The sequence below is a fragment of the Aedes albopictus genome, chromosome 1 (assembly GCF_035046485.1).
Source record: "Aedes albopictus strain Foshan chromosome 1, AalbF5, whole genome shotgun sequence".
Classification (NCBI taxonomy): domain Eukaryota; kingdom Metazoa; phylum Arthropoda; class Insecta; order Diptera; family Culicidae; genus Aedes; species Aedes albopictus.
The window spans coordinates 62,260,920-62,278,358 of NC_085136.1; the positions used below are offsets into that span (position 1 = coordinate 62,260,920).

At 40.9% G+C, this 17,439-nt stretch overlaps 1 long non-coding RNA gene across 1 annotated transcript; it reads left to right on the forward strand.

The window, feature by feature from the left end:
- The first annotated feature begins 2,588 nt into the window (after positions 1–2,588).
- On the forward strand, positions 2,589–4,533 carry LOC115260911 (uncharacterized). Its single transcript, XR_009996080.1, has 2 exons — positions 2,589–3,768; positions 3,826–4,533. It is a non-coding gene; the product is annotated as an uncharacterized LOC115260911 (long non-coding RNA).
- Positions 4,534–17,439: the final 12,906 nt, after the last annotated feature.

A 17,439-nucleotide genomic window follows, 5' to 3' on the forward strand; every position in this document is an offset into this window, starting at 1 on the left:
ATGGGTTTTTTTTTGGTAGCCTGGTATACGTTGGGGAAGATTAAAAGTGAATAAATAGCCAAAGTCTTCATATATGCAAGAGAACAAAATCGTGATCAAAGCAATCTCATCAAATCACACCATTTTAAATTCCTGCGGTGTTAATATAAAGTAGGATGGATCAACATGTTATGGGAAAATTATAATTTGATCGCATCATCAATGAATAAAGTTTTTCCAATTTCCTTTTACATCTGAAATTACTGTGTACAATTTGGGCCCATAAGGAGTTCAAATTTTACATGAATCGTATTAAGCGTTTAAGTATTCTCTGGATCGACTCATGTCGACGTAAAGATCGTGAGTATATATTCGACGAGAAAGGCACTATCACCACTAGGTGGAATCATCTGGGTTTTTTTTAGTAAATTTTGTTGAAAAATGTTCAAAAAATAGACCTTTTACCAGCCCTAGCGGAACCTCTGAACGTTTTTTTTTAAATCGAAATGTTCTATAAAAATGCTTCCAATGTGTAAGGGTTGAGCAGCTTGACTTTTCAAACATCGATTTTTTTTTTGGGACAGCCTAATACAGACGTAAACATTAGGATATTTAATTAATTATAATACCTATTGAACTTAGTGGGTTTAATTTGCACTCATTTGCATCCAAGATAGTTACACAGCATTGAAAAACTGCTCTTTTTCAAAAATAGCCATAACTTACCCTATTGACATTTTAGAACCCTATTCACTTCTACAAAGTTGTTAATTTTGACATTATACTTATGACACACATGTGATACAAGAACCACTGTACAATTGCGCTTAAAATGGGTGCCATACTGAAAATTCTCTCAGTTCAAATCAGTCTTGTTAGAATTTTCTTGACACTGCGTACCGTTGGACAGGAATCACACTCGTATCACATGTCTGTCTGGGGTATTATACATAACTATGTAGAACATTGCAACTTTCTAATCCAGCAATTCACGAATGATAATGGTCGCCCCATTCGTGCTCACTTTCTGGTAGGCATAAGCCGATCTGACGTTTGGCTTGTGTCGTTTGACAGCGGCTCGATAAGTTATACACTCAGCCTAATAAATTTAAGATTTCCATAAGACCCAACTTATGAAATGGCCTTTAAACAATTCATAATGATCCGAATGAATTTCATAAGGTCGCTTTATGACGTAAAATCGTCTCACAGCTTGGCTTTTATATATGTTTAGCAATATGGTATTCTCAAGCGTCGGTAGCCGTGTGGGTAGAACGACGTTCGTGGATCGAGTCCAGTCTGCATCATTTTAAGATTGTTTTGTTCTTTTCATAATTCTATCTTATGAAATTTGTCATAACAAGCACGATCAATTTTCATAAGGTATTCTTATGGCATCCATATATTTTACTTTTTTAATTCTTCAATCACTTAACCTAATTTACAGCTCTTTTTGTCCATAAGGTCACTGCATTAGCGATTCCAATTGGCGGCTGCACTTACACTACACCACAGAGAACAGACATCCAGGCTAGAACAAAGAGTTGTGTAAGGATTTGAATCTTCACTTGAGTAAGGTTTTTATTTTCTTTATTTATTTCAATTCATAGTACATATTTAACAGTTGGTAATTAAGTATGATCCCTATTGAACTATTGTTCTTTGAAAGGGTCATCAGATCTTATTGGACTAGCTTAGTAAATTATTCATTACAATTAAAAAAGAAAGATAATGAAATAACAATGATTATAATTAGAAAAAAAGTTGTTCACAGGAACTCAACGAACAATGAAGGTTTCAATATTACTTTTTATATGAGCTATAAAACGACGTTTAAACTGAGCTATGGATTGAGCATTCTTGATGTCCTCTGGCAGTCGATTAAATGTGTCTGGTCCTATATTCTGGAATCGTTTCCTTCCTACCTCAGATCTGAAACCAGGTCTCTGCAAGAGATGAGCGTACCGCGTGCGATAGTGATGGGATGCGGAGTTGAACGACCAATTGTGGTGCATGTTGAGGCTATTCGTGGTTTTGTACATGATCATACAGACTCTGAGAGTGTAGAGTCCTTGAATTGGTAGAATATTATGTTCTGTCGTACTGTACAGATCGTTCGTTGGATGTAGGAAAGGTAGCTTGAATATTGCTTTTATACATCGGTTTTGCTGAATTTGGATGTCCTTGAGATAGGTGTTATAAGACGATCCCCAAGCAGAGATACCGTACTGGTACCGGCTATGGATGTACGCGAAATACACTTTGAGCAGTACATGTTGAGGCACATATCTCGCGAGTTTACGCAGAATCCCACACAGAGATGCACAGTTTGCAACAGTTTTCCGTATATGAACGTCCCATCGTAGTTGATCATCTATGTGAACACCTAAGTATTTGTAGTACGACACCCTTTCGAGAATCTCTCCTTTGATAGTCAGAGTAGGAAACAATGAAGTTTCATCCTCTTTGGCACCAAAAACCATCGATTTTGTTTTGCTCAGGTTCAGCGCAAGAAGGTTATTCTCTAGGTAAGCTGTAACAAGATGTAGATCGTTGCACATATATTGATACAGTTCAGCCACAGAGTTGGTTTCGTACGTAAGCGCTGTATCGTCTGCAAATAATCTAGGTTGTCCTTTCAACGGGAGCTTTGCAATATCGTTTATATAAAGCAAAAACAGCAAAGGGCCGATGTTGCTTCCTTGAGGAACGCCACAACTAACGTTTCGATACTCACTACAAATCCCGTCAACCATAACCTTCTGATATCGACCGGTGAGATAGCTATTAATGAGATCATTCGCAATACCACGGATTCCATAGGCGTCGAGTTTCTTCAGAAGTATCGAATGATTAATGGTGTCAAAGGCCTTAGACAGATCCAAAAACACTGCTCCGGCTACCTTCCTTCGATCTACAGATCGAGCGATGTCGTCCACCAACTCTAAAATAGCTACATCGGTCGTAGATCCTTGTCTGAACCCGAATTGTCTTTCATAAAACAGGCCTGTAGTCTCTAGGAAACAGTGCAAACGTGTCGACAAAAGTTTTTCAAATACTTTGTTGATAGTTGGTAGGACGGAAATGGGTCTATAGTTGGTTGGATTTGTTGGATCGCCGCTTTTGAAGACTGGATACACGAGGGCCTTTTTCAAACAGTCGGGATACGCTGTAACGTTTATGTAATTTGTTGATGTTATTGTACGTACGGATATGAAAATCATAAAAAGCACAAAACAGCACCAAATCAAATATAGTGTTCCAAGAGTAAATAATCAAACACCCCTATGAAATGCCTCATTACGCCACTGTGAACCAAACCACCATCGACGCCGCGACGTTCAAGCCTTTGCCACACCGGCGCCGTACACAACCGATGCACACAGCCGAAGCTAGGCACATAGTTCACCAACAACGAGCGCACCATCGTCAGCGACCAACGTTAGAGTCGGTTACCCAGCAACACGATACGAACAGTCGATTCTACGCTCTTCCACCTGCTAGAGCAGGACGAATGTAGGATCGCTCGATGCATCGGTGATTCTTCGTCGGCACACACACCAACAGATCATCCACCTTCAGCCTGGTCGTATGGTTTGCAGCACGACAGTCCCGACAGCTCACTCGATCGCTTCGGAGGCAAGCAATACGAGCTCAAATCCCCGTGCTTGATCCACCCAGGAAAGTGACCGTCCGACCGATAGAGAAAAGGATTTTCCCTAAAGAACCTAGTCGCCATCGACTCGGTAAGCCACGCCACAACGTACGAGAGCCAAAACGTCGCTTGCTGTAAGTTTCCCAAACACCAAAACGGCCAACAGAAACGCTGATTAACTTTGATTGCAGATCAAACGCAACCGGAAGATCATTCACCGGATCGACACCTGGAAAGGCGAGGCAAACGTTAAGTGCGATTGATTTGCTGATAAGTAGACGGTGAGTGATTATTCTTGGAGAGCCAGCCAGTGGATTTAACGGTAGCATTACACTCGCAATAGGTTCCGGACGGCACATTGGGCGTTCGCCAGCACGGTGAGGAGCAGCGTGCAAGGGGAAGTGAACGATGCAAGGTGAGTCGCTTTGTGAAAAGCGTCAAACAAAAGGGAATTAACAAAGCGCATTTCGTATCCACAGACAATTGGAGCGGCCTGGACGCTTAGCACTGCGCGCGACAGCCTACGACGCACGAGCACACACACGTTGAAAACCCCTATTCAGGGTAAGCAGTATATGTCGCCGCACACAAACAATCTCTAACTTGTCGCGCGACAGGGTTTTTTTTTCTTGTAGTGTTTCATCACGTGAACGGCACAAATCGCGCAACAACCTACAGCCAACTGATCGTCGTGACTCAATGTCTTAAATTTGACAGGTCCGGCCCATCGTATGGGTTTGTTAGTATTGGTAGCGAAAAAAATGTAAACATGCGACAAATTGGCGGTGACGTCAAGTTTGCAAAAACAAAAATAGATTGCTTGCAATGTGAATTGGAATAGTAGTTCTTTAAGTACTTCTGTGTTCTAAATAAAGAATTTCCATGAGTTTTTCATTCAATTTATGGTAGTGTGATAATCCACTAATGTTGGCATACCACGGAGAATCGAAAGTTAGCTTGTCAAGCCATCAGAAGCCAGCAGTGCAGCAGAAATCACCAAGGAATCACATCCGCCGTGGCCTCGTTTTGCGGCACCAAAGAAAGTCCACCAGAAGCAGATTCCTGAATTAAAACCATCTACCTTCCAAAGAATATCAACTAGGCACCACAAACTACATATTATAAACTTCACCGACAAAATATGTATGCGGTTAAGCTTGAAAGTTTCGGATGCATAAAAGTAAACTTTGCAGTAGGTGGCTTTGGCTGTGGATCGCGCAACAACGGGAGATAGATTCTGGTCTTGGAGATTGAGGAAGCGGAACCATCATAGAATCTAGAGATTCGCGGAACAATATCGGCAATAGTAGGATCCGAAAATAAATCGAGTCCCGATGATGACCAACATAGTGAGATCAACCTGGATAGTTAAATAAAACTGATACCGATAGTAATGGAACTAAAATAATTATAGTTCTCTGATAAGCATTTCAATTTAAAAGTGATAAGGTGACTTGGGGTATTTTTGGCAGTCATGTTTTCTTGATTACGAGGGGATTCTGTCGGCAACATTGCCTAAAACTTGACCATGTAAATAAGTGTGATAGTGGAAGTTTTTAGGTCAACTTTGAGTTCAATCGATTCTTAGAACCCCTTGACGGAGAGAACAAAGCTGCCAAAAATAGCATTTGTTCCCCTATTTCAGTACCCGAAAAAGTGTAAAAGTGTATTGTATTCGTGGACAGATAATATTTAAATCACCAGACACTCATTAATAGAGGCAATTCAATCATAGGCTACTACAGTGTTTCAACGATCAGAAAGAATTTCAATCATTCATGGATGTATTACTGGTTTACGATTGTGCTGTTTTTTCCCGAATACCCCATTTCTCCGGATGACTATCATTATTGCTCGAAGCGACCAGTTATCATAAACAGTTCGTGGTCCAAGGGCATATATAACCTATGAGTTGTTGAAAGAGTAAACCAACAATTAACTGAAAAGTGTTTAGACCAAGGTTCAGACAGTATTCGAAGAACTAGTAGCGTTTCTTCTGCATTTTTTTAGACACTAGCTGTCCCCGGCAAACTTCGTCTTGCCTACTACGTTTTTGACGTTTCAAGTCCCTAGCCAAGTCCAAGTCCCCATTCAAAATGTATGAAACATCGATTTTCAAAACCAAAAAGATAGATAGATAATGTTCTGTTCTAATCATATGATCCTTCTTCCCAAAATAACCTAAAGAGATAATCGGTGATGAGAAATTGCCCATTGCATATACTGCCCCCGCTCGCATAACAGTCCCATTTTTGCTGGATTTCCTATTCATATAGGACTGTTTTGCGAGTGAGGCAGCTTAATGCCTGTGTGATACTGAACGTCAGAAAGATATGAACATGATTTTTTCAACTTATTTTCCAAATTCGTTGTATCTTTGAATAAAACATTTTCAGTTCGAATCGATTTATTTACGTGTTTTGAAAATTTTGATCGATATGGTGAGATCAAGGATCGGATATAGCCACGCCGTGATGATCTGAAAAATAATTTAGTTATTTGTAAAAAGCAAGGTAAAACGTAATGTAAAACAGAAATATTTCAGAAGATTTTACCTAGCACCTGTCTTCAATTGATTATATGGTTTAGTTTTCTACTATTCTGTCGAATAGCTGGAGTTCGCTCCTTTTTGTATGCTTCACCTGCGTTTTCTTTGCCCCTATGTCTGCGTTTCTTTCTAATTTTGTTTTCATGAATTTTGCTCTCCTCCAAACGTTTCTTCAAATGTCGTACTCGTATGTTAATTCTGCTGTCAACGTATTTTTTTATAATTTTTTGTGGAACTTCGGGAAACTGCTTATGCAGTCGACTGATAGATCTTTGCTGGACATTTGTAGGATCCCGGAAGCCAATTATAGACCGGTCTTCAGTCGTGGGTTCTGATTTATTATTGACATGATTGAAGAACGAATCCATTTGAGAACAAACATTATTCCACGAATCTGTCGGTTGTAATAGTCCTCCATAGGACAAATCTTGTACGTAGTTCTCAGGTCGTGAATCATCTTGATCTTCATTCTGCAGTGTGTGAGTGTAATTTGCAAGGTCAGGGAAATTTTTCAGTAATCCTCGAGCCACGAATCCGGCAAAATATTCCCCACCGTCAGCTTCCTCTAGACTACTTTCTCTTGGGACAAACTGCCACGGCTCATCATCATCATCACTGTCAACATCGTTCAAATTATCTTCATTTTTCCTCTTTGTATTAACGTTCATTTTCTTCCGAAACAGTCTTGCCATAATAAAATCTTCATCGACTTGGTTGTCCTCAGTATTTTTGTTACGTTTCAAATTGGGCACATTTTTCCCAAGAAAAATTAGTCGTAAACGATCGAGTGCCTTCAACGGAGACGGGTGGTCATGAGTTCCACCGTTCAACCTTATGATAGCAAAAAGATTTTCAATAAAATCTTGGTTCAATTTGTAGGTCATGATAAAAATCACTCCATATTGCTCCTGCATTCTTAAGAACAGCTTTTTCGTTGATGCTATAGAAATTAGAATCGCTTTTTGGAACACCTGAAAAACAAATTAAAAATAGCAAGATTTAAATTATTAAAATATGTTTAGTCTATATGGTCGGTGTTATGTCAGAGCGAAAACATGTTCACACAGAGAAACAGATGTCACACCATAAATCGCTTTCTATCGATCACCTTTTTAACGGTTGATTCAAATTGTCGGTAGTTTGGTCAATAAATCGTAGCTGCAACTTTCTGTTTTCTGAGAAGTGATTTTTGGGATAATATGTTTTTCGGTGTGATGTGAATTTCGAAGCAAGTTAAAGGTATTGGTTTTTCGGGAAATAACATTCATAGTATAGGATCTAAGACTCACCTCAAGATGCGACCTATGTGGCAAGCAGTGCCGATTTAAAGCTCTGATGTTCTTCATCAGCTCAGCCATATCATCCAGTATTTTGTCTTGATTGGGAAGATCCATGCCATAGCATTTTTTACTTGGAATGTTCTGCGAAATTTGGTACGAATTCATGACGTCGAACCACAGATTGACTTTCTCAATTATTTCTGCTAGGAGGACCGCCTCTTCATACTCTCCAAAATGGCGCCGTAAATTCACGGCCGTCGTGTGACTTAGCAACTCAGCAGCTAAGCGCACATTTTGCCTTTCAGATTTCTGCACGGTCAAATGTTTTATAGAAATTTTGAAAAGAGAATTCAGTTCTATGTTTTTTGATTGTGCGTTTTGGGATGCCATCGGGTTTTGTAGAGTCGATGCCTTTTCCACCAAAAGTTCCAAGAACTTCTTAGTGACCAGCTTGCCTGTGTAAAACAAGAGTAGTAAAACTTTAATAAGATAGTTAATTTACAGACAAATAGACGTAACATCAACAACAATTTTCGTGAAAATCCACCACCCACTTTACACTACCATCGTCAACAGAAGGCGCTAGAGTGAAACGTCAAACGCAATGAAAAATGATGCGCGCACCTCTGGTTTTGAAAGCCACAACTTTGAATGCTCGTGAAAAGCGTGGTCGATAGTAATTTCGGAGGTGTTACGTCTGTTTGTGGGTTAATAATCCTTCTAACAAGGAATAAAAAGACATACAAAAATTTCAAACTGTGTTTAAAGATCTGTTCTGTAGTCCAATGACCATTGGGCTTAACACATTGAACGACCGAACATTTATAAGGTCAAACTAACTAATCATATACCCACAGACAAACAGACGTAACACTTCGAACATTTTACGGTTCAAATCATAGTCACGGAAACATATTCGCCCAATGCTATAAGGACTGAGTTTGGCCAACCTTCATCTAGATGGCGGTAGTGGGCAAACGTCAAACACGAACAAAAACGATGCAAGCGCCACGAGTGGGTAGTTGGCCAACTATCAAATTTTCGAATATACCGTTAAATCGTTGTACGATGGGAATTCTCAGAGTGTTACGTCTGTTTGTCTGTGATATACCTATCTATAGGTATTACTGACGTATACGTCATATAATCTATATATGCTCCCGCCTATGGCATTTACTTGCTCTATTTGTATTTACCTTTGTAGTAAAATCCGTGATCCAATAACCAGTTTCGGATGAGTTTAAGAAGATGAGGTGCGTCCGGAAAAAAGAAAATGTCCTCGTTGGTGACAGGGTGCTTCATACTAGTTCGTTCCGAAGAGTAGTCTATGCCAATTTTGTTCCACAATGTCCGGTTTTTCGAGCTGCAATCATGTACGTTTCCCACAACTGTGAAACCGATTTCGTGTAACCGAGTGATGACTTCATTCAAGATAGGCAACGTCACTGCCTGATCGAAGTTGACATATATTGGCTGCTTCCAGTTAGAAAAAAGTCCACGAGCTGATATGACCTGCATTTCGTTATGAGGTCCTACTATCTCATCATTCCGTCTGTCACGCTCGAACGTTTGGCTGACTGACATTTCATCGTAGCCTAGAATAACTACTTTCTCTCGTTCTGTCATATTCGCACCAGCTAACTTGAGGACCGTCAATACATCGGCGATAATCCCTTTCCGCATGTCAATGTTGGATGCCCATTGCCTAAGAGTTCGGAGACACGGTAAAGGAATCCTCATTTCTCGACGAACAATTTCGTAGCCAGGTTGACTGTGGTACCTGTGAAGGATATAATAAATCATAGTACTGAGACATGTTTGGATCGTTGTGACGAGCTGTTATTTTGTGCTAAAACCTAATCTAAAATTCATGTATATTTGTTGGCATAAATAGGGTCATGGTTAAAAATACTCAGTTTATTTGTAACCAAATGGCACTGTGGAATACATGCGTACCGTGAGGTCGCCATTCACCGCTCGTTTCATTCATAGAAATTGTATGTAACGAGCGTCGAATGGAGCATGAGCGGGGAATGGCGGCCTCACGGTATATTATCTAGCCGTATGCAAAATTTCAAGTCAACTAGTATGAAAGCGACTGAGTTACAGTGGAATAGTTTCAATTTTGTCGTTACCTCAAAGAAAATGCCATTTGAATATCTTCTGGTGTCCAAATAACTCTTTTCTTGTTTCCGAGGATTAAGTCGGCCTGATTCGGGGTGAACACCTTGAGGAATGCTGATCGAATTCGCGAATTGATTACGGATTCAGGAACGTTTTTCAACTCAGCGCAAGCCTTTCGAAGGGTTTCAACGTCCTGGTCCTGGTCATCCTTCTGTTTATTTAGTTGTCGGATATCACGCTGTAGTGTTTTAATGTGTGAATCCTTGCTCCGTAGCTAAAATACAGAAGATAAATTAAAAAAAAAATAGTACTCTTTTTAATAATAACATTTACCTGCATTCGAAGGTTTCGAATCGTTTGCCGTTGATGTTGCAAAATTGTATTTAGCCTGGCAACAGAACCACGAGATGCTTTGGGTTTGATGATTGATTCGGCTCGTTCGCTCTCTTCAGGGATCTCGCAAATGATTTGATCTTGATCCGGGAGCGAAATAATTGAGTCTCCAGAGCCACGCTGTATTTCAGGCCTATTGATAGCTTCGGACCCTTCAAGAATCTCAGAACTGATTTCCAAATCATGAGCTGTTGACTTCATCACGGTATCACACAGCAACTTGATGTTGTAGTCCGGATCAATTTCATCGGATACGATGATCGTGCTGCATAAATCAGGGATGAAGCTTATGTCGAGAGATTCTTCGAGTTTTTGTTCTGTATCGGGACACGAAAGCTCGCTCTCGATAGAGCTGGGTAAGCTGTTATCAGCATCCAGATTATGAGTCGACCCCGGGCCCGGGGAACACGACATGCGCTGAAAGTCATCAGACAGTGCTTCCGGAAACTTCTGGTGCTGCTGTAGAAGAGTTTCGACCAACTTTTCACGTGACTTCCGACGTGCACGTTTGAAACGTTCAGATGGTTGTTGTTCCATATCGAGACACGAAAGCTCGCTCTCGGTAGAGCTGGGTAAGCTGTTATCAGCATCCAGATTATGAGCCGACCCCGGGGAACACGACATGCGCTGAAAGCCATCAGACAGTGCTTCCGGAAACTTCTGGTGCTGCTGTAGAAGAGTTTCGACCAACTTTTCACGTGACTTCCGACGGGCACGTTTGAAACGTTCAGATGGTTGCTCCGGAGGTAAGTGTAGAACAGTTGGAACAGCTAAAAATATATATTTGTTACACATGAGTACACATATAAGATCCTATTTTAACCTACCATTTAGCGTCAAGCGGCGTCTACGGATGTCCGGGTCGTAATAGTTATGATAATCTTCCGGGATAAAATGTTTGGAGCACACGTAAATCGGCCAGTCTTTGTTGCAGTTCGTACCAATGCCGCAGAACAACAACCACTTTTTTCTTACGTCTTCTTTCTTTGGAACGCGATGAAGCTTTATTTTCACAGCGCTATTTTGAATTGAGTACCGCCGGGTATCGCATTTTCGCACAGAGCACGCCATTTCCACACAAAACTGCATCAAATAATGAAAAATCAGTACAGCCTGCACAGCCGGCAGGCAGGAAACTTTATGTAAATAATAAACGTGACGTCACCACTTTTGGCAGCGATCAAAACAATCATCGACTATAGTGTATACAGAGAGTCACACGACTACTATGATACATCTCACAAATACATTATGCTTTTTCATCCGCACCTGTAAATCCAGCACATCGGGCGGATCCCAAGCGGGTGAACGTTGCAGGCCATAGCAGCGCAACTCGGTCGGCCAAACTAATTGCCAGCAGCCCAGAGAAGGCGGTGAGGTGGAGCATACCCGTCGGCGGCCCCTTTCGCCTACTACCGGTGAAGTTAATCGGGTGTGTGGCATACGGCGAGTGAACAAGAGCGAGTTTCGTGTGGGCTGCCGTCCAGAGATCGAGGTCGTGGAGTGATTCCACGCGTGGTCGGTCCAACGGCACACCTAGGAGCATGCACGTGGAGAGAGGGTGCGCAATCCTCAGACGGTAGTCTGGCAGCGTCGCAACGCGTCGAGGGTCCGTGAGTAGACCGAAATCATTAGTCTTAAGCATCAACATATTTAAGCACGACATAGTGCGAGTTAGGAGCTAGGGCAAAACTTTGATGGACTCGGTTTTGTAAAGGGGACGACAATATACACTCTAAAATGATTTGATTGGTGCGTTTTGATTAGTTGGTGCATATGCCAAGCCGTATGAGTTGCTTTACCCCTTTTGTTGAGCTAGCGGGAAAACTTGATTACAACGCTCCAGATGACAAACTATCATTGAAGCAGTTGCAGATAATACCAGATAATACTGCGCTGTACTGCTTAAGTGCTGATACAGGGAAGCTGTCTACTCCTGTTGCTTTAGAGCTGTCTAATGTTTCTATGATGTTGATCACTTCTGATTGTGTAGCAGATCTGAAGAATATAGATCTATCAGATAACTCCACGGTATTGAACCTGTTGATATTGCCATCCGATTGCAAACAACTAGCAACGTTTTCTCCCACAGATGTAAAGAAGCTGTGTGTATTATCACCTACTTCACCGGGCTCAGTAACAAGGTGACCATCTACGATGAGTTTGTGTTGCTTGTGTTCGCCGGTTTTGTTTCCAAGTGCGTCGTTGACTCGGGTCCAGAATACTTTGGGATTACTCGTAGAGAAGAATCGTTGGTAGTATCTAGATTTTGCACGCCTTTTAGCTTCAGCCAACTTGTTATTGGCATGTTTTAGGAGATCCTTCACATGTTGATCCTGACGATTCCTTTTCCACCTTTGAAACAGATTATTCGATATTCTTCCGAGCTTCCAAATGTCCAAATTGTACCACGGGCAAACATTTTTTTTTTACTTTCACCTCTACTGTGATTGTCTTGGAGAAGGAATCTTTGAGCTGCTTATAACGGCTGGTAATTGCTAGCAGTCGATCGTTGGGTTGCATGGATGAAAAATCGGTGGTCTCCAGAAACGATAGGAAATGTGTTTCTAATAATCGGTGGTTTACAACAGATTTGTATAACGTTCTGGTGCATTTTTCTATTTTAGTATTGAAGTGAGTTACTATGTAACAATGATCACTTAAATTACAATCCATTGTGCAGTTCGTAATGCGCTCGGAGGTTTCAGCATGACAAACGACGTGATCAAGTATGTTGCTGCTTGTGGGGCGTGTAACATGCGTATTTGTGACAAGCATGTTGTACGAAGCCAATAACTGTAGATACGTTTGGGCACCGCGCGAATCGATACTGTTTATAGGGAAATTGATATCCCCAAGGATGAAGCAAGGGTTTCTTGGATCTGACAATGATATGATGCTTTCCACGAAGGAGAAAAAGCGGTTGGAATCGAAGCTAGGAGGTCGATAGATTCCATGAACCGTGACACGAGATTTCCCAGGTAGTATAGCGGTTTCAATGTGGTGTAAACCATCGTCAGCTGTGTTAGCTTTCACTTCAAAATTGAGCCCATTTCTGATGAAAACGGCAAGCCCTCCAGAGGATGTTGTGCGACAAGAGTGAATGCTACTAAATCCCGGGATGTTGTAATACTTTTGTCTGCTAGCTTTAATCCAAGTTTCTCCAATGACCAGAACGACAACGACAATGGGAAGACCTTGCAGGAAAATGCAAAGTGAATCCAACTTTTCGAATCGATTTATACCTCGAAGATTAATCTGCACCATGTTCAAACCAGCAGAGTTGAAGTGTTCCAGCAGGTTTTCCAAAGAGTTCGCGCGATGATTTTGAGCTTGATTGATCGAATCCATTTATGATAGATTGCATTTTTACTGGCTTGCTCTCTACCATTATTGTTGGGTTCTCAGCGTTAGCTTTTGTAGATCGCTCCGCGATCGGATTTTGATAGGGGAGGAATTTTCAGTAAATTTCACATATATCACTCCATCTCGACCAGGCCAAACGTAGCGATATTTCAGCGAGGTCTTTTTCGTTTTTAGTTCACGAAAGATATCCAGAGAAAGTGGGGATAGCTCATCTCGAATAAAAACCTTGTTGGTCCAGCCATTAGGCCACCTAACGCCAGCAATCATCGAAACAGTGAGTGTGCCAAATTGTCTCTTCCTAGCAATTAGACGTTCTTTGGCCTGGGTAGTTTTGAACGTAATTCTGATCGGATTGTTTTCTGCTTTGTTGGAAATTAGTCTGGTACATGAAATAATAGCATCATCCTCATCACCGCAACCGAGCAATTCACATGTTTTGGCAACTAAAGATTTTGTATCTTCGTTCGGTAAACGCGGTATTCCTAGCAGAATGGCGTTAGAGGCTAATTCTGAACGCCGTTGCATATCTAGTGTAGACTCTTGTTTGTCAACTGCAACCGATACTACTTCGGTTTTAGTTGAAAGATCAGACAACGTTTTCTTCAAGAAGGTGTTCTCCGATTTCAATTTAGCAATTTCCGATTTCAGTTGAATTATCTGATTGCCGAAATCGTCCAATTTGTCCGACAAGAATTGCTGACTGTGCTCGATATTCGCAAAACTTATTTGCATGCTCATTGAGCGCATTAGAAATCAGATTTGGCAACTCTGCTACGTTTATACGAGCTGCTGTTGTCATGTTTCTAGTATTCGCTAGCAGATGGCGCTTTGCGAAAAATGATTGAACGTGACGTCTGTATGATTGATTCTGGTGATCATACACAGCTATACACAGCAACAAGATCTAGATTATTTACTCACACAGTGACGGATGACCAGCAGGTTTTGGATATGCAGGAGCGATCTTCTTGCAAATCAATACACGATGACAGCAGTAACGCCGCCAAACACCATATTGCCACAGTCAGTGGTGAATTGAAATATTTCAAGTGATGAATTAAATTAGTATGGGAAATTAACCGATTGCAACGCCGCGCTATTGCCACTTGTGTTGCCGATGAAATATTCCTTACACAAAGTTCAGATTGGACTTGGATGTCTGTTCTCTGTGGTTTAATGAGAAATATATATATTTATTAAAAAATATGTTTTTGCGACACCGTTTTTCATTATACGGTGGAGCTCACTAAAGACACTGTAAGCAAAGACACGAAATGTTCCAATTTGAATTCCAAGTTTATTATTAACTAGCTGACCCCGGCAAACTTTGTCTTGCCTACTGCGTTTTTGACGTTTCAAGTCCCCAGCAAAGCCCAAGTCCCCGTTCAAAATATATGAAAACCCGATTTTCAAAATCTCTCAATTTTCCCATGTTTTTTGCCTCATAAACCTTCCTTGGGTGAAAACTAACAGAAAAGCCCCAGAATTTTTCATTTTTTATTTTTAATCGGCTGGTTCCTGACTATTGAATCATAACATATAGAAAGCGGTTTTCATTATGATCGCTGGGAAGAGCTGTACTTCAAGTAAGGGTAGTTGTGAAACCGGAAGTTCATGCTTGATCCTTTTTTTTGCACCGGAAATAAGGGTTAAACCAGATGTTTTCACAATTGGACTGTGAATCTGGCTTTTAATAATATTTCTGATTTCTGGCAAGCGGCGCTATTCGGTGTGGTGCTGGTGTTCTGGTTAGCTTGGGAAGTTCCGAAATCCGAGTCCGGCCTGTATGTATAATAGAGTGGGTCATCGTTCATATGGATAAATGAAAAAATCAATGGTATCCCATCAGATCAAAGCTTTTTTGACCCAAATAAGTGTGCAAAATTTGGGCAGGATCGGTTATGTCTACGTTTTGCGCATCGCGTTTGAAGTTTGTATGGGGTTTTACATAGGAAAACACACTTTTTTTGCATTTCTCTCATAACAAGCTCGAATTTTTCTAAAACCGTGTAACCGATAAAGTGAAAACATAGCCTAGGGTGTCCTGAAAAACTTTGTCGAAGACTGCGAAGTGTTCTGATGCTTATGAAAAAAGTTATAGCGTTGGCATTGCTTGGCGAAACAGCATGATTTTGTTGCTATTGTTATTCCTTTACATGTTAAAACATAAACAGATGCATGCGGTTCGTTGGCTATAACTATTTTTACAAGCATCGGATCGCTTTGCGGTCTTCAACAAAGTTTTTCAGAACATTCTAGGCTATCATTTTACAGTATCGGTTAAACAGTTTCAGACAAACTTTTTCAACTTATGACAAAAATGCAAAAAAGTATGTTTTCCATACAAAATCCCATACAAATTTCAATTGCAATGCGCAAAGTGTAGACGCAACCGATCGTGCTCAAATTTTGTACAGATACTCAGGACCCGAAACGGAACCAAAAAAGCTTTGATCTGAGAAAACGGTTCCGATGACCCACTCTAATGCGCATGCGAGTGAGAATTTGTTTAATAATTTTTTACCCGATTGTCGAAATAAGTTCCGGTCTTTGGCAACATTCATCTTTAGGATCTGAAGTATTCAATTCGGCGTTGACCCTATGACTTCATCCATGTGGTAATGCTCCACAGCGAGGAGAACCTTTTTCGAAAATTGTCCATAGTAATTCCCATATAAATCTATTTTGCTTTTGGGCCATCATTAAATCACCACCGAAATGGCTGAAAATTTTATAGGACCCTAGTTTTGCACCAAGGATTGTATTGAACAAATGGGAGCTTTGAATTTTTGACATGTTTAAAGTCTGAATTGCCCTAGTGACGAGTTATCAGCTTGAACTCAATGATAACTTAACTTCTTATCATTTTGGTATTCGAGAAGTAAATCTGAGTTATCATTTTTGTTATGTTGGCTCTTAATTCAACCTAAATGATAACAAACTCAATTTTCAAACGAATGATAACCAGGTAACAGAACTTGTTATCATTTTGTTATCCGCCTTTGCTAGGGTATTGTCTACTAAGAACAAGGTATGGATGTGGAGATCATCTTCTCTAAGTAAAGTATTCTAAAATTTTGCCTAATTCTGGAGATATTGGATTCGATTGGATTGATTGGAGGACTGTTCTATTTATAGGACGCTGGGCGTTCGGGGCATCTGTCCTATAAATAGGACGCTGGGCGGATATGGGTTAATAGGATTCTGCGGAAAACCACGAAGCGCATCGAACATAGTTTCGAAATAGAACTTTTATGGAAGTACGACTGTTTCGAGTTCCTGGGACACTACCATAAAGCGATGACTGCTGTATCTGAAGTAGCGTAAATATGCAGATTGACCTTGCCATTGAAGAAAGCGTAAGAAGACAGCTGTCCGGGTATACGTTATCCTTCCATCCATAAGACGACGGAGAAGAAGGAGCTGGACGAGTTGGACACAAGACGTACATCTACCTTTAGGAGTACATAGTTATCAATTCCAAGAAGCCGTCCAATATTCACATATTTGTGATGCGGTGGCGATTGTAGGCGGCATCACTCTCAGCGATGCTTCTAAAAAGACCACAACATTTCTTTGCACATTATGTTCTCTTCGGGTTCCGAGAGAGACATTTTTTTTTTATGCGCGGACTTGCATGAGATGTTTCAACAGATATACGGATTAGGCCGTTAGACCGCCACACTGAACAGCTAATCTGGTGCGAAAACTCATCTCAGGATCCAGAAGTTGGTATACTGGATGGACGTCGCCACCTTTGGAGCATCAAGTTTATTGTAAACTTTGTCAAGAATTTGAACGCTGAAGAGCTTGCAAAAGAGTTTTTCGCCGCTGAAAATGCCATTATCCAGAAACACAACGATGATTACTCGGGCAGCGCTGACAAGGAGGAAAAAGCAATAAAGCTCGCAAAGGAGGTTAAACATGTCTATTCTCGGCGTACTTTATCTCGGCTTTCGAACTTCGTGAAAGTTTTGGCACGGGTTAGAGAGACCAACCTAGCCACGGAAAAGTATCTCCTGCTAGACGTTTTCATGATCTCCGCTATTCCAGCATTGAACACAGAGCACCCGGCTCAACGTCAGGCGCTACGT